Raw genomic sequence first — 24,487 nt, 5'->3', positions numbered from 1 at the left:
AGACTGTAAAATAAAGACTATTACAAGAGACAAAGAAGGACAGTACATAATGATCAAGGGATCAATCCAAGAAGAAGATATAACAATTGTAAATATTTATGCACCCAACATAGGAGCACCTCAATACATAAGGCAAATACTAACAGCCATAAAAGGGGAAATCGACAGTAACACAGTCATAGTAGGGGACTTTAACACCCCACTTTCACCAATGGACAGATCATCCAAAATGAAAATAAATAAGGAAACACAAGCTTTTAATGATACATTAAACAAGATGGACTTAATTGATATTTACAGGACATTCCATCCAAAAGCAACAGAATACAGTTTCTTCTCAAGTGCTCATGGAACATTCTCCAGGATAGATCATATCTTGGGTCACAAATCAAGCCTTGGTAAATTTAAGGCAATTGAAATCTATCAAGAACCTTTTCTGACCACAACGCTATGAGACTAGATATCAGTTACAGGAAAAAATCTGTAAAAAATACAGACACATGGAAGCTAAACAATACAATACTTAATAACCAAGATATCAGTGAAGAAATCAAAGAGGAAATCAAAAAATACCTAGAAACAAATGACAATGAAAACACGACGACCCAAAACCTATGGGATGCAGCAAAAGCAGTTCTAAGAGGGAAGTTTATAGCAATACAATCCTGCCTCAAGAAACAAGAAACATCTCAAATAAACAACCTAACCTTACACCTAAAGCAGTTAGAGAAAGAATAAAAACCCCCCAAAGTTAGCAGAAGGAAAGATCATAAAGATCAGATCAGAAATAAATGAAAAAGAAATGAAGGAAGCGATAGCAAAGATCAATAAAACTAAAAGCTGGTTCTTTGAGAAGATAAACAAAATTGATAAACCATTAGCCAGACTCATCAAGAAAAAAAGGGAGAAGACTCAAATCAACAGAATTAGAAATGAAAAAGGAGACGTAATAACTGACACTGCTGAAATACAAAGGATCACGAGAGATTACTACAAGCAACTATATGCCAATAAAATGGACAATCTGGAAGAAATGGAAAAATTCTTAGAAAAGCACAACCTTCTGAGACTGAACCAGGGAGAAATAGAAAATATAAACCGACCAATCATAAGCACTGAAATTGAAACTGTGATTAAAAATCTTCCAACAAACAAAAGCCCAGGACCAGATGGCTTCACAGGCGAATTTTATCAAACATTTAGAGAAGAGCTAACACCTATCCTTCTCAAACTCTTCCAAAATATAGCAGAGGGAGGAACACTCCCAAACTCATTCTATGAGACCACCATCACCCTGATACCAAAACCAGACAAGTTGTCACACAAAAAAGAAAACTAAAGGCCAATATCACTGATGAACATAGATGCAAAAATCCTTACCAAAATACTGGCAAAGAGAATCCAAAAGCACATTGAAAGGATCACACACCATGATTAAGTGGGGTTTATCCCAGGAATGCAAGGATTCTTCAGTATATGCAAATCAATCAATGTGATACACCATATTAGCAAATTGAAGGATAAAATCCATATGATCATCTCAATAGATGCTGAAAAAGCTTTTAACAAAATTCAACACCCATTTAAAATAGCACTCTCCAGAAAGTAGGCATAGAGAGAACTTACCTCAGCATAATAAAGGCCATATATGAGAAACCCACAGCCAGCATCATTTTCAATGGTAAAAAACTGAAACCGTTTCCACTAAGATCAGGAACAAGACAAGGTTGCTCATTCTCACCACTATTATTCAACATAGTTTCTGAAGTTTTAGCCACAGCAATCAGAGAAGAAAAAGAAATAAAAGGAATCCAATTGGAAAAGAAGAAGTAAAGCTGTCACTGTTTGCAGATGTATGACAGTATACATAGAGAATCCCAAAGATGGTACCTTCAGACTATACTACAAAGCTACAGTAATCAAGACAGTATAGTACTGGCACAATAAACAGATATATAGATCAATGTAACAGGATAGAAAGCCCAGAGATAAACCCATGCACATATGGTCAGCTTATTTTTGATAAAGGAGGCAAGAATATACAATGGAGAAAAGACAGTCTCTTCAGTAAGTGGTGCTGGGAAAATTGGAAAAAAAGAATGAAATTAGAACACTCCCTAACACCATGCACAAAAATAAACTCAAAATGGATTAAAGACCTAAATGTAAGGCCAGCCACTATCAGACTCTTAGAGGAAAACATAGGTAGAACACTGTATGACATAAATCACAGCAAGATCCTTTGGACCCACCTCCTAGAGAAATGGAAATAAGAAACAACAACAACAAAAAAACAAGTGGGACCTATTGAAACCTAAAAGCTTTTGCACAGCAAAGGAAACCATAAACAAGATGAAAAGACAAACCTCAGACTGGGAGAAAATATTTGCAATCAAAGCAACTGACAAAGGATTAATCTCCAAAATATACAAGCAGCTCATGCAGCTCAATATCAAAGAAACAAACAACCCAATCCAAAAATGGGCAGAAGACCTACATAAACATTTCTCCAAAGAAGATATACAGATTGCCAACAAACACCTGAAAGGATGCTCAACGTCACTAATCATTAGAGAAAAGCAAATCAAAGTACAATGAGATATCACCTCACACCAGTCAGAATAGCCATCAAAATATCTACATACAATAAATGCTGGAGAGGATGTGGAGAAAAGGGAACCCTCTTGCACTGTTGGTGGGAATGTAAAGTGATACAGCCACTATGGAGAACCGTATGGAGGTTCCTTAAAAAACTAGAAATAGAACTACCATATGACCCAGCAATACCACTACTGGGCATATACCTCTAGAAAACCATAATTCAAAAAGAGTCATGTACCACAATGTTCATTGCAGCTCTATTTACAATAGCCAGGACATGGAAGCAACCTAAGTGTCCATCGACAGCTGAATGGACAAAGAAGATGTGACACATATACAATGGACTAATACTCAGCCATAAAAAGAAATGAAATTGTGTTATTTGCAGTGAGGTGGATGGACCCAGAGACCGTCGTACAGAGTGAAGTAATTCAGAAAGAGAAAAACAAATACTGTATTCTAACACATATATATGGAATGTAAAAAAAAAAAAAGGTTCTGAAGTCCTAGGGGCAGGACAGGAATAAAGTCACAGATGTAGAGAATGGACTTGAGGACACAGGGAGGGGGAAGGGTAAGCTGGGACGAAGTGAGAGATTGACATGGACATATATACACTAGCAAATGTAAAATAGCTAGCTAGTGGAAAGTAGCCACATGCACAGGGAGATCAGCTCGGTGCTTTGTGACTACCTAGATGTGGGATAGGGAGGGTGGGAGGGAGACGCAAGAGGGAGGAGAAATGGGAATATATGTATATTTATAGCTGATTCACTTTGTTATACAGCAGAAACTAGCACACGATTGTAAAGCAACTATACTCCAATAAAGATGTTAATAAAAAAAGAAATTACATGATATGATGGAGAATTTCAGTAGAGGATCTGAGGACTATATTTAAAAAGTCAAAGGGAAATTGTGAAACTGTAATTTAATAACTGAAATTAAGAGCTCATTATATAGATTCAATAATATATCAGACAAGCTGACAGGAATAATGCGTTCCTCTGTGGGAGAGGGAGGGGTAGTGATGTGCTGTACAGGGTGTCCAGTGATATTCTCTTCTTTTTATCTGGTTACATGAATGTGTTCATTTTATAATAATGTATCAAGGTGTACATAGATAACTTGTATTCTATTACATATGTGTGTTAACTGATGAGATTTGTTCATTAAAACACATAAATTATCCTCAAAGAGATACTCTGAAATTCTTGGAGGCATGGAGTGTTTTAGGAAACTGAACTCCTGTAGGTGGGCCAAAACACCAAGAGAAAATAGGTAATAACATTTTTTTGTTTTTGTTTTTGTTTTTTTGCGGTACGCGGGCCTCTCACTGTTGTGGCCTCTTGCGTTGCGGAGCACAGGCTCCGAACGCTCAGGCCCAGCGGCCATGGCTCACCGGCCCAGCCGCTCCGCGGCATGTGGGATCCTCCTGGACCAGGGCACGAACCCGCATCCCCTGCATCCGCAGGTGGACTCTCAACCACTGTGCCACCAGGGAAGCCCCGTAATAACATTTTTAAGAGAAAAATGTTAGACTCTTCAATGACTTCCTCTGAACTGACTTGCTGGATGAACTGACATGCACCACTCCCTCTGTTTAGCCTTCTGATGGACGCCCACAGAATTTAAACACTCAGCTGGTAGAATCACTTCTTCCATTTGTTAGGGTGTGTGATTACAAGTCAGATGTGTTTGCTACTAAACCTGAAACTAAGCCTATTGTATCAATACTTCTTTCTTTAATAATACAAGATTTAGTTAAATATTATATAAATTAATGACAGCTGAGTGCAAAAAAAGGAATTGTTTCTATGGAAAGTTGAATGCTTCCTCAGTAGAAAAGAAAAATAACAGACTGCACAATGAATAAGGAAGGTCATTGAGGAATAATCTTTTTGTGTGACACCCCATTACCATCTTATCCATTGAGAGGAATGTGCAGACCCAGGTGAGCATACAGATATGTGCATAATAAAGATAACGTAATAATTACTACTTCATAGGGTTTTTCTGTGAACCAAATGAATTGATTTATCTAAGTGATTTAGAAAACATAGACTAAATGTTAGCTATTATTATTAGGCATTAATACAGAAAAGCCAGAATTTGGATTCAAGTCCTTAAACAGAAATAGCTGTATTTCATGAGGTTTCTTTTTTTAAGTGCTATTGTGTTACAAAATAATTTGCTGACTTAGGTGAAAACATGCCCCCCCAATGGCCATATTCTGGCAATACTGAAATCAAGTGGACCCCAGCTAATAATTGGAAATGTATGCAAATCATATAGATGAATAATATTTAAGCTTGCTTTTTTCTGTTGTACAGGGGCAATCAGAGAAAATGAAAAAAAGATGGTGACAGTTGACCACTGATATAACCATAAACGGAACAAGTAAAATCCATGGGTTTAATCAAAATTAGCTTTATTATTTATCTCCCACTATCCCGTTAAATTCTATGGCTTTGCATCTTTTTTTTTTAACTTTTTATTTTATACTGGAGTATAGTTGATTAACAATGTTGTGATAGTTTCAGGTGTACAGCAAAGTGATTCAGTTATACATATACATGTATCTATTTTTTTTCAAATTCTTTTCCCATTTAGGTTGTTACACAATATTGAGCAGATTTCCCTGTGCTATACAGTAGGTCCTTGTTTGTTATCCGTTTTAAATATAGCAGTGTGTACATGTCAATCTCAAACTCCCTAACTATCCCATCCCCCCACCCTTCCTCCCTGGTAACCATAAGTTCCTTCTCTAAGTGTGTGAGTCTGTTTCTGTTTTGTAAGTAAGTTCGTTTGTATAATTTCTTTTTAGATTCTGCTTATATGATATCACACGATATTTCTCTTTCTCTGTCTGACTTACTCACTCAGTATGACAATCTTTAGGTCCATCCATGTTGCTGCAAATGGCAAAATTTCATTCTTTTTTATGGCTGAGTAATATTCCATTGTATATTGTGCCACATCTTCTTTCTCCATTCCTCTGTTTTTTTTTTTCTTTAAAGGATTATTTCCAGTATTTTTTTAAAACATCTTTATTGGAGTATAATTGCTCCACTCCTCTGTTGATGGACATTTAGTTTGCTTCCATGTCTTGACTATTGTAAACAGTGCTGCAATAAACATTGGGGTGCATGCATCCTTTCGGACCATGTTTTTCTCTGGATATATACCCAGGAGTGGGATTGCAGGATCATATGTTAGCTCTATTTTTAGATTTTTAAGGAACCTCCATACTGTTCTCCATAGTGGCTGTACCAATTTACATTCCCACCAACAGTGCAAGAGGGTTCCCTTTTCTCCACACCCTCTCCAGCATTTATTGTTTGTGGATTTTTTGGTGATGGCCATTCTGACCGGTGTGAAGTGATATCTCATTGTAGTTTTGATTTGCATTTCTCTAATAATTAGCGATGTTGAACATCCCTATGGCTTTGCATCTTCCTCTGTCTGACAGAAATTTAGGGTAAGCCCTACTTACCTTAAAGAAAATCACAGACTTCTGTGATCACATTTAGGTAATAAAAACAACCTCAATTCAGTAATAGGAACACGTGATGCTTGAAGTCCATTCAAGGTTCAGCTGCTCTCCTTCCCCGGATCAGGCCTGCTCCAGGCTGGCTGTGGACAGTGTGAGAGGGTCTCTTCCACTCTTCCCCAGCTGACCCTCTACCTCACCCCTTCTTGCTACCTCCATGACTGACCCCGCCAGGATCAGAGCTATGTGGAGGAGAGGGAGAAAAGGAAAGAAAAAGCCTGACTTAACCACATGGGCTTTCCCTGGGCTCGGGAGCTCTTAGAAGCTGTTTCTCTCCTAAGACCATGTACCCCATCACTGGGGGAGTATTGGCTGCATTCCCTGTGTGGGAGATTGTATCTCCTCTGGCTGCTCACCTGGGGTTTCTTCTTCAGCCTCTGGGCATACAGTGGTCCATTCTTCTGTTAGGGTCACGTTGGACAGGCTCTCTGACCCACATGCAAGGACACACATGAGTGTGTGTGTAACCATTTCCCTGACCATCTCTGTTAACACAGGTAATCGCCAGTGCACGGGCCTCTCTTTGCTCCAGTATCTGAGCAGATGGCCAACCCACCTCTGCCTTTTACATTCATCTGATACTGGTTGGTCACCAGTCCTTGTGGCACTCAGTGTTCAGGGGACACTCATCAAACTCTCCAGGTTCCAGAGGCTTGAGGTAGGGAGAAGCATCCTTCTTTAGGGATAGGCTATACAGCCCATTAACAACCAGACCCCCAGATTTTCTTTCCATCTTCCTGGCCTCTCCAACCTCCAACCTCAGTTTGTATTCAAAACACTATACCTTTTAAAATTCCTTCCTCAAATCTTGTACAGTAGTTTCATACCTTACTTTGTAACATGGCATCTGTTGTCTTGGCGCTTCAAGCCAAATGAGACAAACATAATTCTCTCCCCTCTAGTAATTTTTTGCACAGTAGGAATGGCCACAAAAACTTATCTAATTCACGGATTTGTGTCTGAATGTGTAAGTGCTTACTGAATATTTACTGAATGCTGGATAAATGTGCTAATACAAGTTTCCTTTTTGTAGACATAATTTGCTTAATTGGTTATGATGGAAAATGGTTTCCTCTGAGATCTTTCATCTTGGGTGAAGCTGTCCTGTCAGGAGGGGTTTGAGCTACCTTACCCGAGATCAGTAATCAGGACTACCCTTTGTAGCCTTTTCCATGCCTATGTTTCTAGAAGCAATGGTGCCAAACTTGTGAAAAACATCATAGCTTCCTGTTCCAGAAACAACTTGCTTTATCTCTTATTCTCTCCTGAATTCCATAATCTATTCATTTGGGGGCATTTTAGATTCTGAGAAAATGGATTCAAAGCCTGACTCATCATTTTTTAAATTTTTTTATTTTTGCGGTACGCGGGCCTCTCACTGTTGTGGCCTCTCCCGTTGCGGAGCACAGGCTCCGGACGCTCAGGCTCAGCTGCGGTGGCTCACGGACCCAGCTGCTCCGCGGCACGTGGGATCTTCCCGGACCGGGGCACGAACCCGTGTCCCCTGCATCAGCAGGCGGACTCTCAACCACTGCGCCACCAGGGAAGCCCCTGACTCATCATTTTTGTTCTGGCTTCCAGCTGCTAAATAACCCTCCAATGAGTAGGTAGAAAGGAAGTTTCACTTAACAGTCAGGCTTCTTCAAATCCCTGCTGGAAAGAAATCAGGCCCTTGGAAGGCATGAGATCCAGGGACACCACGTCTGGGCCGGGTGAAGCAGACGCAGAGTCTTGGAACCAGGAGTGGTAACTAACCTCTGTCTCCACAGCTGGGAGGAGGTAAGCTGCTGGGCAGCAAGGAGCAGTTATCTGCAAACGAGTCTCCTGCTGGAGAGACAGAGCTGATTCCTGGCCCGCCACACTGAGAATGGAGCCAAAGCCCTTACTGTGCTAAAGAGTTCATAGCATTGTCACGTTGACCCCCTCCGTGGCTCGGGCCATTCCAGCCTGGCCTTCTTGGTGTTACTCATCCAAGGCAGCTCATATCTGCCTCAACCTCATCACCTGCTTTTCTCTCTATCTGGAAATGCCTTTCCCCAGATCTGTGCATGACTCACTCTCACTTCTTTCAGTTCTCTGCTCTAAAACCATTTCTTCAAAAAGAACTTCACTGACCATCTTACTTAAAATAGCTCCCAGCCGTCCACCTGAGTCACTGTACTCCCTCATCCTGCTGTATTGCAATGCACCTGTCCCTGTCTGATGTATTCATTTTTATCTATTTGCTTATTTTCTGGGTCCTTTCCTTGAGAGTAATCTTCATGAGGGCAGAGGCTTCATCCATGACTGTTCACAACACCTCAGACACTTAGTAGGTGTCCCATAAATATTTCTTTAATTAATAAGTGTTATCCTATTTGTTTTCATTTTTGTTTGCATAAAGTATCTCATATGCACAGAAGTCTGAGAGTGTGACTTACAAGCTAAATTGTGAGAAAGTCTTATAATCCAAACATGGACCTCTAGAATGGACACTGCAAAAATGGAGCCTCTGGCTTTCTCCAAAACTGCATTAGGAAATGACTGTGTATTAGTTTCCTATGGCTGCCACAGCAAATTACCACAAAGTAGGTGGCTCTGTGGTAATTTGTGTGTAAACAACAGAAATTTCTGTGTAAACAACAGAAATTTATTCCCTCACAGTTTTGGAGGCAAGAAGTTCAAAATCAAGTTGTCAGCAGGGCCATACTCCTTCTGGGGCTCAAGGGGACTGGGGGAGAAATTCCTATTTCACTTCTTCCAGTTTCTGGTGGCTGTTGGCATTCTTTGACTCCAATCTTTGCCTCCATCTTCATGTCATTTTCTCCTCTGTGTGTGTCTCTCTCCTCTAAGGACACGTGTCTGGATTTAGGAGACACCTGGGGAAACCAGGCTGATTACCTCATCTCAAAACCCTAAATTTAATTACATCTGCAAAGACTCTTTTTCCAGTAAGGTAACATTCATAGGTTCCAGGGGGTTAAGACATGGACATATCTTTTTAGGGGTCCACTACAGATAATAAAGCTAAAATTTGAGTTCGGTGTTTCAGATTCATCGTTAAACTTACTAAGTCTATGGCTTCCATTTGGACAGCAGTATTTCAAAAACCTACTTTCAAAAGGAAATATAAAGTGTCAATCTAAAGCACACAGCACAAGTATAATTTGAAATTTAATCAACTGAGGATAACTTAAACTGACTTTTCACTATACCTACTAAATAATCATCCCAAATCAGCCCCATGCAAAGGTGTGAAGCAGGCAGATTTTGCCTTTGCCCCTACTCTTTATTTCCTTGTGTTAGCCTGTTTCTTTTTAGCAGCACCCCTTCCATATTCTACACTGTATTAATCAACTGGCAGGTTTTCAGAAAAGTATTTCACGTTTTAACCTTGCCATCCATACTTATTCAGAAATTTTCTGCTTTCATTTTCTTCCCTTAGTGTTTGTTGAAGTAGTGTGGCCGGTCCTTGATAATTTTTGTTTGCAGTTTAGATTTTTGTTTTGTTCTCATTGACACCCGTGTTATGGGTTGAATTGTGGTCCCCCTACCACTGCACCAAAGATATATCCAAGTCCTAACCCCCAGTATCAGACTATCATCTTATTTGGAAACGGGGCTTTACAGAGGTAATCAAGTTAAAATGAGATTATCAGGGAACCCTAATTCAATCTGACTAGTGTCTGTATAAAAGGGGGAAATTTAGACACAGAGACAGACAGGTACAGAGGAAAGACAGCCATGCGAAGATGGAGGATTTAAGTGATGCATCGATAAGCTGAGGAAAGCCAAGGATTGCTGGCGACTACCATAAGCTAGGAAGAGGCAAGGAAGGACCCTTCCCTACAGGGAAATCAGGCCCTGCCAGCACCTGATTTCAGACTTCTAGCCTCCATTAACGGTGAGACAATAAATGTCTGTTGTTTTCAGCCACGCAGTTTGCTGTACTTTGCTATGGCTGTCCTAGGAAATTAACACAAGCTCTGGCCTCTGTTACCCGCCTTCCTTAAGCACAGAATTCACTCTCCTCCTACTACTGCCCTCCTAGTTGCTATCTGGGTTTCTGTCTCAGTGTTTTGGTGAGACTTAGAATAATGAAGGGAAAGGCTAATCATTTGTTTGAAGCTCCAAAGAGATTTTAGGAAAATTATTTCAAAATTTGAGGCAAGGGAATGCATGTGTAATAGTTCAGGATAAGGGCTTATTTATACAATCTCAAATTGGCCAGTGAATATGTTAGTTCATATAAAAGCTGCATAATTATTTAACATGGTTTAAGATATAAGATAACTTAAGAAGACAGGCATCCTGTTGTGAGAATAATTGGACACTGGGTAAAGCTGGAGTAATTGTCTCATATGAATTTTTTATTTATAAAAATATGAATTTTCCCCTTATCTCCTCTTTTCTCCACCCCCAGCCTCCCAACAGGGCTCCATCTTTGCTCCTCAGGTGTGGCACGCCCCATCTCCAGGGGCAGAGAGCAGAGGGACCCATTGGTGATCCCCAGGATACAGCAGCAGGCTCGGCCCTGTGCCAGAACACTTGAGGTCTACCTGTGTCTCTAGATGAGGAAGGTGCCTCTCAGTGGCTGGCACTACTAGGGGTTGTCCTCACCATTTTAGTATTGTTTATATGGGAAAAGACGTCTGCATGACATGTAATTTGTAGTTTTGTTCTATTTTTAACTCTGAGAAGGAAAAGTTTCCTATAATATATCCATTGTCAATATTTAATCATCTAACAAATGCATGTTTTCTTATTTCCGTGCTGTGTGAAAGTAAGGCACTCATTCACATTCTTAGAAAAGGGATTACCTTCCCAGAATATATGTGCATTTTATTAGGGGCCCTGATCCGAAGACATTAATACCTGTATCTTATACTCTGTAGGGTTGGTGAGGGTAGAGTTTTTGGCAGGGATCTTGCCTAATGGGTCTCAAATCACACAGCAGAATGGCTGCCCACACCGTCTTTGTATGAAGTTTTCCTGAAAGCTTGGCAAAATGGAAGTGCAGCACTGTGTGCAAACTCTGACGGTCAAACAGTAGGTGGCATCCCAGCTCACGGAGCAAAAAGGGTCATACAAAGTGCCTGAGAGGAGTGCATGTCAGCCTTGCCTTATGCAGGGTACCGGGTGATGGTTGCCTCTCCCCTGGGATCGGTGCTCTGCCGTACTACCCACAGATGATGTTTCCAGTACTTTCTGAAGTAGCAACCAAGAAGTGTTGGGTCAATGTCACCATCTGGTGACTAGTGCCGCAAACCATCTAACCTGAAAGTTGTTGCTACTTTCTTGAACAAATTAGACAGAACAGAACCTAACTCCCAACAATCTGTTTTTCCTTAAGTGCCAGCATTCACTATCAAGAATAAACAAAAATTTCCCCCAACTTTTCCCTCTTTTATTTAATTACCATATTATAATAATATTTTCTATTTGAAATACATAACATTTTAAATTAAATGATTTTAGTTTTAAATTAAATCTTTGAAGGTCAGTCTGGTGATCTGCTTTCTGTGTATAACATTGTTACTGTGGATAAATGTCTTCACAGTTCCAAACTATTGAGATATTAGTAGAATTGACTCTTGGTTTGCGATTTCCTGATAATTTGGAAGAAAAAAATATGTAAATATATACACACACGCACATATATATACCACCAAATACTTCAATTTCAGGATGCAAAATGTATCATTTTCTTTCATCCTTTAAATAAAATGTAATATTTTCCAAATCTCCATCTTGCTGTAATAGTGGGAAATTCAAACTCATTCATTACTGGATTCTCTTCCCCCAGTTTCACCAGGGTTATTCAAAGGTCCAAGGAGTCTTATTCAGGCCAGGTCTAATGTGAAGGGCCCTCTGGTCTTTGGTCTTCATGGTCACTGCTGTTTGTGGTGGCAGCATACAGAGAACAGTTGGTTCCATTGGTTTATCAACTCAGGGGCAGAGAGATCTTTGCCAAGTATTGAGGTTCCCTTCCCAGAGTCTAGGCTGTCTAGTTGCACCAGGCAGGCGTTGCCTCCCCAGGGGTCCTGCCGTCCCCCCCAGTTTCCACACTCTGAGCAGCTACATATTGCACGTTTGGAAATTGTGTCATTGAGTCTTTGAAAAGGGTAGTAGCAGATACTGTTTGGATTGCATTTCGTGTGGCTCTAAAGACATACACCATTCTGATTTTTAAAACTGGGGTTATTTCAGAAAGGTTTTCACCCTTGTGTAACACACACACTCAACCCCAAAACATTTAAAAATAATTTTCGAGCCGAGAGGCAAGTCCTACTGGCGCAGCTGCGGTTGCTCTCATGCAATGCCTCCTATAGGCAGGGAGAGGTCCGGTACTAGCTTTTCCTTTCCTGATCCTCTCTCCATGCAGGACTCTCTCTAGAGTCATTTGCTTCGTCAGAAAGAGTTAAACATCCACAAGCAGCAAATCTACTATTTATCTTCCTCCAAGGAGAATTACTTCAAAATCAAGATATGACTGTTGGATAATACATTTAAGAATTGAATGGATATTTTAAAATGTCCTTTTTCTCTGAAAACCAACTTCCTTCAGTTTCCTTGGAAAAATTAAAAAATCCTGCAGAGCTGGTGATGATAAATGCAGCCCTTGGCCAACTTTGCCTGTGTTGGAGTGTTGGAGGTGCTGATGTAGGGGTTTTTTTTTTTGTTTTTTTTTTAGTTATTTCGGGGAATAGAGCTTATTTAAATTCCACCATTTGAAAAAAGAACCCACCCTCAGACAGTGCTGTTTCATGTTGGTTGAATAATTCACGAATGGGCAGATGGAAGGACACATATAGCTACAAACTGAGTGTCCCTTCAGATAAGCACCCTTCTGTTAAACATTCCCTATCCAGTTCCTCATGGTTAAAGCCAGTACTTGAGAGGAATGAACAAGATCACTTCTCCACTAAAATACCACGTGTACGCAGTATTTATTAAATCCCTTACTAGCCGAGGTATATGTCTCTGGAATATTCTAGATCAAGACAGAGTAATCAGAATCCAGGATTGTATTGCAAAATAAGCATCCTGTCAAAGAATTATGCTCCTGAGTTTCTTTATTTCTGAAAAAATAAATTTGTTTTGGAAAAGCACAATTATTGCTTTACCCATTCAAAAGCATGAGCAAATTGATACAGCCACTATGGAGAACAGTATGGAGGTTCCTTAAAAAACTACAAATAGAATTACCATATGACCCAGCAATCCCACTACTGGGCATACACCCTGAGAAAACCATAATTCAAAAAGAGTCATGTCATATACACACTAACAAACGTAGTAAGGTAGATAGCTAGTGGGAAGCAGCCGCATGGCACAGGGATATTGGCTCGGTGCTTTGTGACAGCCTGGAGGGGTGGGATAGGGAGGGTGGGAGGGAGGGAGACGCAACAGGGAAGACATATGGGAACATATGTTTATGTATGACTGATTCACTTTGTTATAAAGCAGAAACTAACACACCATTGTAAAGCAATTATACCCCAATAAAGATGTTAAAAAAAAAAAAAAAAAGAGTCATGTACCACAATGTTCACTGCAGCTCTATTTACAATAGCCAGGACTTGGAAGCAACCTAAGTGTCCATCGACTGATGAATGGATAAAGAAGATGGGGCACATATATACAATGGAATATTACTCAGCCATAAAAAGAAATGAAACTGATGAGTTATTTGTAGTGAGGTGGGTGGACCTAGAGTCTGTCATACAGAGTGAAGTAGTCAGAAAGAGAAAAACAAATACCGTATGCTGACACATATATATGGAATATTAAAAAAAAAAAAAGGTCATGAAGAACCTAGGGGCAAGACGGGAATAAAGATGCAGATGTAGACAATGGACTTGAGAACATGGGGAGGGGGAAGGGTAAGCTGGGATGAAGTAAGAGGGTGGCGTGGACATATATACACTACCAAATATAAAATAGATAGCTAGTGGGAAGCAGCCGCATAGCACAGGGAGATCAGCTCGGTGCTTTGTGACCACCTAGAGGGGTGGGATAGGGAGGGTGGGAGGGAGGGAGACGCAAGAGGGAAGAGATATGGGGACATATGTATATGTATAGCTGATTCACTTTGTTATAAAGCAGAAACTAACACACCATTGTAAAGTAATTATACTCCAATAAGGTTGTTAATAAATAAATAAATAAATAAATAAATAAATAAATAAAACAGGGGATGATCTTTGAATATTCAAAAAAAAAAAAAAAAAAGCATGAGCAGAAAAGCAGAACTAAAGCCACTGCCATGTTTTCCTGAGACTCTCAGCCCAGGCCTCCTGCAGAGCAGCAGTGAGGGGTTGTGTGACTCAGGGAATCAAGCCCCAGGCTCAGCTGCTGGGGCCTTCACCTAATTTTCAGTGACCTTGTGAAAAATACTTCAAGTGTCTGTGCCTCTGCTTGCTTTTAAGGTGAGGAGAATATCAGCCTCCCACCAAGAGAGTATGGGGGTGAATAGCCAATGAGCGTAATTGAAATTGCCTTGCTAATACTGTGTGAAGAGCTGTGTGAAGTGCGGAATGATAAAGCTACTCGGTGTAGGATGACTGGAAGGTGAAGGATGACAAAGGGTCTGGTGTATTTCCAGATCTACAATTCAGTCATGCTGTAGCTTGGAATTCTTTGAAGGCTTTGTCATGGTCTAAGGCTATGAATGACTTGTTTTAGTCCTAAAGAAATGAAACATTAACAACTTGCATAATCGGGCATTTCAATAAGAATTTGGAAGATATATGTCTATTTTTAGATCCTAGAGGGTTCAGAAGTCATTCAGTCCACCACCACCCAGACCCAGTGATAAAGGAACCACATCCCTGAGTAGGGCCATTTCCCGTGGAAAGACACTCACCATCTCCTGGTGAATATGTTAGGCGGCAATTCTTCCTGATGCTGAGTTGAACTCTGATTCCCTATAATGTCCATCCATTGGTTCTAGTCCTATTCTCTGAAACAACAAAATCAGTCTACTCCTTTTTCCACGTGATAGACTTTCAAATTATTGAAGTCAGCACTCCCATTTTTCTTGAGTTTCTGTCTTCAGCTAAAATGTTTCCTTTTCCATTCCTTATATGACAAGGTACCTGTAGCTTCTCATCATCAATGCCATCCTCTTGTAATTCAGTCTAGCTTGTTTTTGTTTCTCTTAAACTGTAGTCTTCAGAATGCATCACTACCTTAAGCAGTGGGTCTAATCGTTCAAGGCTCAGTGAGGCCTCTTTTATTTACATTTTAATCAAACAGGTATTTATTCATTATCTCTATGGATATAATAATGAACAATACTGACATAATTCTTGGCCTTGTGAAGCTTATGTTGGGAAATGGGAGAAGTACATGGAGAAGACCCCCCTCCCCAAAAGATAGCTACACAAAGTCAATAAAATAATTCCAAGTCTTGAGACAAGGACCAGGAACAAACTCAGAACCAGGAACAGAATTCTTGGGGTGGGTGTGGATGGTTAGAGCTCAACCTCCATTCCCCCCTCCTTCTAGTTCATCTCCCTTTTCTCCCTAGCTTGGAAAGCTAGCACTATACTTCCCAGACAGCCTTGTAGGTAGGAGTCTGAATAGAAATTAGGTCCCACCAAATAAATGCAACTCAGGTAGGCCCTTGTTAAGAAATTTTATTAATGAAATAAAAACCCACTGAATAATTTTAAGCAGTATTCTAACATTTATATCTTTAACAGGTTTAGATAACTGATAAGGTCAATTTCCCATTATTTCTTTTTTCTTTTGAAATTTTTATGCTATTTTTCATTCAATTATACTTCTAGATGAATTTTGGGATAATTTTATCAATTAAAAAATCCAACCGTGGACGATTATACTGGGTTAAGCTTAAAAATTAATTTGAGAAGAAATGATTTAATTTTCCATCCTTGACATATTATCTCTCTCCACTTATGTAAATTTTCTATCTCTTAAAAAATTGAAAAATAAGCTAAACATACTGAACATTGCTACAACAAGGAATTATTGGGACACTGTGAGAACTTACAATAGTGGAACCTAAGCCATACTCACGGTCAGAGGCAAGTCTTTCCAAATGTGACATCTCAGTTGAGTCTTACAGAATGAATAGGAGTTCACGGGCAGAGAGAGAGGTGAGGGAAGAAACTTCCAGACAACTTGCTCAACTTATAGGAAGGCCCAGAGGCAAAAGAGAGTATGGGATGGTGCTTCAAGGTACTGAAAAAGTTTAAAATGGCTAGCACATAAAGTCCAACAGCAGAGGAGGACAAAAATGGAACAATCTAGGTAAGCGATAGTCAAATTACGAAGAGCTTTGTAAGCTGTATTTGGGTATTTAGATGTATGTTTGGAGTTTAGATGGCAGAACCAACTTGACGTAGTAATAGAAGGGTAGGGATGGTGTTGGGAAGGGAGGTGTTAAGTAGAGTGCCCAGGCTTCTGGCTTTGGACTTGGGAGAATGGCTATGCTTTTCACAGAGACAAGAACACGAGATGAATCATATCTGAGGGGGAAAAGATCATTAATGCATGTTTGTACCTGTTGGATTCATGGGCCCGTGGACACCCAAGCGGAAATGTTCAGCAGACTTTGAATCACAACCAAAGAAGATCAAAACCACAGATGAGCGATGTAGATGGAGATATTGGTTTCTGAATCGTTGTAACTGAAGACACAGAAGTGGACAGGATCAGCCAAGGACAGTGTGAGGATTAAGAAGTACAAGAAAAACAACATGGAACTTAGACCCTTTGCCCTGAAACCCAAGGATAACCCTGGTGAATTTAGAAGTCCCATTACATTGGTGACTCATACTGCACTCATGTAAACCTTCTGGTTCCTTTCATGTAAACTCTAGCAAGGCCACCTTGTTGCAAGTGACAGAGACTCAACTCAAACTAGCTTAAGAAAGGGGAAAAAAGGAGCATGGGCTCAAAAACTAGGAGATCCAAGGTAGACTTTAGACATCACTACATCCAGGGGACTTGAAAGCTTATTTCTGATTTGTAAACTTCTATAGAGAATCTCTTTTTACATGGTAGGCAAGAGGAACTCCAGCCAACCTAGCTCACAACCTCAAAGCTTAGCAGTATCAGTAGAAAGAATATTGCTCTCTTCAAGTGTGTGTGTATATGTGTATATATAAATCTTAGAGAAGACATCAATTGGCCCTGCCTAGGTCTTATGCCCAACCATAACTCAACTGCAGTGGCCAAGATAATGGAGCAATGTCATTGGATATCTTATATCTGGATCTCTAAGGAAAGTTAAAATTCTTGAAATCCACTCCAGACCTTCTGAATCAGAATATCTGGGGAAGAGTCCCAGAAGTTACTAATTTTTACAAGTGGCTAGAGTGATTCTTATTGGAGTGGGGCTCTTATTCACAGATGATGTTTTGAGAAATACTGCAGGCTCCAGCACTGCTGGGATAGGATGCTGCCTGAGAGGACCTCAGGTCTGTACCCTGTCAGTTTTGGTGAATTTAGAAAATGTTCAGGCTTTTGAGTGGACTTGAAAGGACTTGGGGTGAAATCTGGTCTGAATCACTTCATTAAATATATGACCAGGCAATTCATTTAACTCCCTTTGACATTTAGTTCCCTCATTTCAGCACCCAGGGAAAATATTTACCCAGAATGGCTGTGCGAGGTTAAATCAAACATTTGTGAGGTCTGGTTGCCCACTAGCTTTCACCATTGCTTAGGCCCCTCAAACCCGTGACTAATGTCTAGGTCTTCCATTTCTCGGGGTCGGTCCTGCCTCCAGTATCATCTGTCATTTGTTGCCTAAGACAGTCGCAATGTTCAATTCTTCCATATTCTTTTAGGTCCCTAGGCTGCATTTAAGGGATGGTAAACTCAGCCTGCCCACACAGACCCTCACTATCTCTCTGTCGCTCCTTTTACCTGCCATACCTCTACCTGTCCCCAACCTGCATACTCAGCTGCTCAGGGAGCCTTTTTTTTTTTTTTTTGCGGTACATGGGCCTCTCACTGCTGTGGCCTCTCCCGTTGTGGAGCACAGGCTCCGGACGCGCAGGCTCAGCGGCCATGGCTCACGGGCCCAGTCGCTCCGCGGCATGTGGGATCTTCCCGGACCGGGGCACGAACCCGTGTCCCCTGCATCGACAGGCGGACTCTCAACCACTGTGCCACCAGGGAAGCCCTAGGGAGCTTTTTAAATCTCCACATTCTGTACTTCTGAACCCAGTCTATAGGCCTGGAATATATTTTCATGTATGACTTGGTACAAATAATATTGTCTCGAGGTGAAAGTTAATCTGGGCTTTTAGAGACTGCCAGACTGCAAGAGGAATAGCAATTATCACTTTTTTTTTCAGGAGAAAACATCTCATATAAACGACTTGATAACAGACAGACTCATGGGACTCCTTGAAGAGCTACACTTAGATAAAAGTAGACAAAAACCCACAAATGCCACACTACGTTCTCCATGTACTTGGTCCTTCATCATTTTTTAATATTCTTTTTTTTCCATCTGCCGTCTTGGGAGAAATAGAAAAGCAAAGAGGACACAGAAAACTGTTCTGTGATTTAAAAAGAAGAATGACGCCACTTATGAGAGCCCTGATGGTGTCAACCAGCACATATTAGAAATGGGACAAGGAACGAGATGGTGTCAGTGCTCTGTGAACTCATACCACCAGAAAGCACTTCACCATGCTCTCAGAATGCTCCCAGATACATGCTGAGAAGAGGTTTGTACAATCGCTCTTATGTGAAAGCACAGCTTTTTCAGTATCTAACTTTCTTGGATATTAAATGCACTGTGCTGTATTTTGCGTATTTTCCCCTTCTGTGTGGTTTCTGTGTTGGTGCCAGAAGATAAGTTAGTGGGACTCTCACCCAAATCGTCCAAAGGCCTTTATTCTATACTTTGTTCCTTACAGTCAAGTGGCATTTTTCTTCTAAAAAACTTAAAGTGGCAAGATACTATTTTGGTATTATTTTATCCTCCATTATCGTATTTTTCCCTCCCTGTATTCTCTTTGTTGAAACAGTTCCTAAGTTCCCCCCTCCCTGCCCCCACTCCTACCTCCAGAGAGGAAGGGACAGATAAACTTGGAAATTCTGGCTTTTATTTTCCAAATCCTAAGCCCTGGAGGGAGGAGAAAATTTGTGGGCCCAGAGAAAGTGACCTTAATAAGCATGGTGGGTAAAGGATTCCACAAGATGAGAAACAGTCCCCAGAGCCCAGGGCTGTGGAGAAAGAGATGGGCAAGTTCATGCCCTACTTCCTGGTCGTGCTAGCAGAGATTGGGTCTCAAGAGCAGAAGAGACTAAGGCAAGCAAGACCATGGAGACCAAGGCTTTGTGGGTTCTCTAACCAGGCTCATAAACTCAACGTATCCAGGTTCCTGGTGGGTAACATACATGTGAGGTTGGAAGTGGTGTGAATGGGAGACTAAGGGGGCTTGTACAGAACTGTAGAGTGTATGCCCTGCCCAAAGGCAATCTAATTCTACATTTAAAAAGCACAAAAGAAACCAATTTGCTGTACTTGACAAGTTTTGGCCCATGGTCCCGGGGGCCACACTGAATGGAGCGATGGCTGTGTTAGTAGTATTTACTGTGGGCAGATTGCTAAGATTCAGGGTGCACCCAATGCCTTGCTACCACATCAGCTCCCAAACATCGCCATTAACTCAGAGTAGAATAAGAGTGGTGAAATCTTGAAATGGCCCAGGTTAAAAGTAGTAGAAGTTTCAAGATGAGGCTTCAGTTAGAAATTAAACTGAGTAAAAGAAATTTTCAGAAGTTTCTTGTATACCTGACTTTGTGCGCTGATGATACTCCTGTCATTAGAGAGGTGTCTAGGATAGTTATGGCTTCACCAGTGTGGAGCTTGGTGCTACTAATAACCGGCTGCGTGATCTCAGGAAAGTCACTTAGCAACTCAAGCCTGTTTCTTCAGCTATTAAAGAGAAACAATAGTAATACCCCTTCAGAAGTTTGCTGCATTAAATGAGACAACGTAGGACAAGGACCTGGAACAATGCTTGCCTCCAAATAAGCAAGCCCTCAGATTGTAACTCTTCATACCAATGACGCTGATACCTTGTGTTCATTGCCTCACAGTGAGTTTGGTGAAATACTAATTGGCGAGCTTTGGTTGTATCAACATTGAAGACGTCAATACATTGATTCTCTTGTCACTTAAGATGTGTTTCCCATCTTGCTCCTCTCACCCTCATATAAAGGTAATTTTAGAGTCTCCCCCATCAGGCTAGAGTCTCAGACATCCTCAGACTCACTTGAATTTTGGGTTTAACACAGCTTAGGATCAACGTAGGGTCTTTACTACAACTTCCAGTGAAGTTGGGCTTCAATCGATAGATTAGAAGAAATCAGAAATTTCTTTTTGGAAACTTTATTTTTTGTCAACCTTATTTTCATTTCCTGTTTAAGAGTCTGTGGAAGGAGAGCTTAAGACCATTCAGTGGTTGTTCCTACCTACCCAGTGGCCTGAGCAGTAAGAACAGCAGACCAGTCTTCAGTGGCTGGCGTCAGCAGGGAACTGCTGTATAGGCACCGGGGGCACATGCACACCTTCAGACCAGTGTGCAACCTTAGGTTGTGTAGCAGTAAATTAGGGAGCTGAGGCAGTCCATTGGCCCTGAAATTCCTCCTTGGTCACAGCCTTTTAATCAGTGGCTTACTATTCTATTGCAATCTCTTCAGGATCTCTGTAGAAGTAGAGATCAGGCATGACCTCCCACGAGTGTTCACGGGAGGTGACGCCACGCATGTATAGAACTTCCCTGGCTGCAATCCACCACCCCTCCCTGTTGTTGTGCTGGGTGGCAACGTTTGCATAGCATGGAGGAGAGTCCATGTTACACAGAGCAACTGTAGGCGGGTCAACATCAGTGCCTGCGTGAGAGGCTGGTGGGCAGCCCTGGGATCAGTAACCACCGGAAATCTTGGCTCCCGGAAGCCTGCTGGGATCTGGTTGGTGAAGGTTCCAGGAGTGAAGCAGCCAGCAATAGGAGTAGTAGCAGTGGCAGCAGCAAACTTCAGCACAGTCTGCGGGCTGGTATTCCTGGAGGATATGACACTGACGTTAGCCGGTTTCAATGGGCAACAGCGGCACGAGCTGTCAGCAGAAGCTTCTCCCAGGGTCTCTTCAGATTTGTAATATAGATGCTCTCATTTTTTTCCTTTTGCAGATGTACTGTTCCCTTTGGAAGTCAAGGTTGGTGCCACCTAAGTGAATTCCTCCTTTATTTGCAGGACATCAAGGGCTCCCGACATTGTGAAAATTTCCCTTTAAGTTACAACAGGAACCCAGAACAACACCATATGGACCTCTCTCTGGATAGCTTGGAAAGGCCAGAAAATTTAATTGAAACTGGGTGAAGACACTTCTATGAGAGGCTAAGTTGCTGTGGTCCACAATTGTAGTCTTTGGGACTCTACTTTGATTCAAGAAGTGAAAAATATTCACAGAGCCGGAAGGATAAGAATGTATCCTTTATACCAAAGACTTTAGATACCACTTCTCTCAGCTGAACTATTGAGTTATTGCAACTCCTCACTCCTGAGATGTTGTGTTTAGTTTTCTACTTAAACTGTTCACACTGGTGGAGAAAATCACGCAACTCATGGATCTTCAGTTGGACCTTTAGTTCTGCCTGGCAATTCTGGGCTGCCCTAGTTATTTTTCTCTTTGCCATCGTCTATAATGACTTCTCAAACCACCTATTCTGTGGCATCCTTCTTCACTTGCAATAAATGATCTTGTTTTCTCCTTGCTCTGGATTTTTCCCTCCTGCCTCTGTGGCAGCCATCCTCCATCAGTCAGCCTCACTGACCCCTGTATCTTCAGTTCCTCTCTTTACAGGCTCATCCTCATTATCTAAACTTGCTCACAGAGTTCCTTTAGTAAAAGACAAAGAACAAAAAAATGAAACTGTTGCTCAGTCTTAGGTTTCCCCACAGCTGCCTGTCTATCTCCACCTTTCCCTTCCAAATCAAGCATTTGTAAATGTTGTATCTATTTCTCTCCCCACTTCCTCACCTCTCTGCCATTTCTCTGCCCACCAAAGTCTGGGGTATGCCTCTTGCCTTTCCATAGCAACTGCTCCTTCTAGACAAATCCAATGGCAAGTTTTGGGTCCTCACCTCCATCCAGTGGCGTGTTTGACACTACTGACCCTCGGCTGTCCTCTCACCTGTCTGGGAACTCCTTAATTTTCTCAGATGCGTCTCTCTGTTTGCCCAGTGTTTATACATCTACATTCTTTGAGGTTCTGCCTGGGACCTTTTCTCTCACTCTTTATGCTCTTTCTGGGTGAAGAATCTAATCCTGCGCCATCAATTACTGTCTTAAAAAAAATCCAATAGTGTAATTGGAATCATTCTTATCTTTCCAGCTCCTCAAATTACATATCCAGGCTCCAAGTCCTTTAGAATTCTCACATCAGACCTTTGAGATCATTGCCATTGCCCCAAACCTACTTCAGATTCTTGTCATCTTTCACTAAACTTTTTTTTTTTTTCACAGTATGCAGGCCTCACTGTTGTGGCCTCTCCTGTTGCGGAGCACAGGCTCCGGATGCGCAGGCTCAGCGCCCATGCCTAACGGGCCCAGACGCTTCGCGGCATGTGGGATCTTTCCGGACCGGGGCACGAACCCGCGTCCCCTGCATCGGCAGGCGGACTCTCAACCACTGCGCCACCAGGGAAGCCCTTTCACTAAACTTTTGAAGTAGACTTCTGGCTGGGCTACTGTGTCTCATCTTTGTTCCCTCTAATCAACATCACAGTCAGAGATCTCTGAAACAGTCAGCCAACGTTTTCTGTTAAGGGCCAATAGTAATTATCTTAGAGAGAGCCCTATGATTTCTGTTGCAACTATTCAAATCTACCTTTGTAGCACGACATCAGCCATAGACAATATGAAAATAAATAGGCACAAATGTGGTTTAATAAAACTAGTTATGAAACAGGCAGTGGACCAGGTTTGGTTTCTGATGCATAGATTGCTGATCCCTGTTTTGAAATACAACCTTGAATACATCCTTCCCATTGCCTTTTTCTTTTTTTTAAGTTCACAGATTTTATTATTTTTTAAAATTTATTTATTTATTTTTTGGCTGTGTTGGGTGTTTGTTGCTGCGCGTGGGCTTCTCATTGCTGTGGCTTCTCTTGTTGCAGAGCATGGGCTCTAGGCGTGAGGGCTTCAGTAGTTGTGGTACACGGGCGCAGAGGTTGTGGCTCACAGGCTCTAGAGCTCAGGCTCAGTAGTTGTGGTGCACGGGCTTAGTTGCTCCCCGGCATGTGGGATCTTCCTGGACCAGGGCTTGAACCCGTGTCCCCTGCATTGACAGGAGGATTCTTAACCACCGTGCCACCAGGGAAGCCCCCACTGCCTTTAGAATAAATTATAAGTTCTTGAAAACAGCTCATGAGCCCGGCCAAACCGCTTACCATCCGCCTGCTTCACAAACTCAGCTCCAGCCATACTGGAAGACTTGAATTTATTGCGTTGTGTTTTGATGTGCAGCTAACCTATTAGGTCTATTGGGGGCTGATATTCCAAACAACGCAAGCTTAAGAGGCATGAACTGATGTAGGTTTGAGTTATAGCTCTGTCCTCACTAAAATTGTGATATCTGGCAAGCCTCAATTTCTTCATTTATGAGAATAAATGGGGATACTTATATTATCCGGGAATAAGAATATTATCTGCCTCTTACATAATTCAGTTGCTTAAAATCAAATGGCATATTGAAGATGAAAGCGCTCATAAACTGTAATGTGTTATATAAATGTCCATGTTGCCTACATAGGCTTGGCCAGTCCCCAGCTCTCCTTTTCCCCATCAGAACATGTCAGCCGGGGTCTCTCTGATCTTGATCTCTATATCTACCTGCTTTTTTGGCAGCATGGGTCAGCTGTAGCTCAGCAGGGCCCTGGAGGATTCAGGCCACCTGTCCTCTCCTCAGATCGACCCACTCGTTCCTTTGCAGGGCAGCCCACTCTCACGTCCCTCCCCAGCCCCAAATCTGGTGATGGAAACACTGGCCCAGACCCAGCCCGTTTCTGGAGCAATTTCTCACTCCCATGAGGGTTAATTAGAAATGACGTGTGTGTGTGTGTGTGTGTGTGTGTGTGTGTGTGTTGGGAGAGGTGGTGACAGACAAGGGAAGAATTAGGCTACTCACTATATCTAGCCTCTCTTGTTTCATTACTGTTCCAGGGAGGGGACAGTGCATTTCCAAATGGAGGAATTAAAGACTGAGCAGATTGTAAGGAAAAGTATGTCACATCATTGTATCTTAATGAATCATCTATGCCCTTTGTGAGCCTGGGAATTATTCCCACCTTTGC

General features: G+C 41.6%; 1 pseudogene; it reads right to left on the bottom strand.

Annotated features, from left to right (window-relative positions):
- Window positions 1-20,578: 20,578 nt before the first annotated feature.
- On the bottom strand, window positions 20,579-21,406 carry LOC132437271 (small ribosomal subunit protein uS2-like; annotated as a pseudogene).
- Between the last annotated feature and the right edge of the window lie 3,081 nt (window positions 21,407-24,487).

This window comes from Delphinus delphis, chromosome 14 (genome assembly GCF_949987515.2).
Source record: "Delphinus delphis chromosome 14, mDelDel1.2, whole genome shotgun sequence".
Lineage (NCBI taxonomy): Eukaryota > Metazoa > Chordata > Mammalia > Artiodactyla > Delphinidae > Delphinus > Delphinus delphis.
The sequence above is the reverse complement of the archived record's forward strand: the minus strand, read 5'-3'. Positions and strand labels throughout refer to the sequence as shown.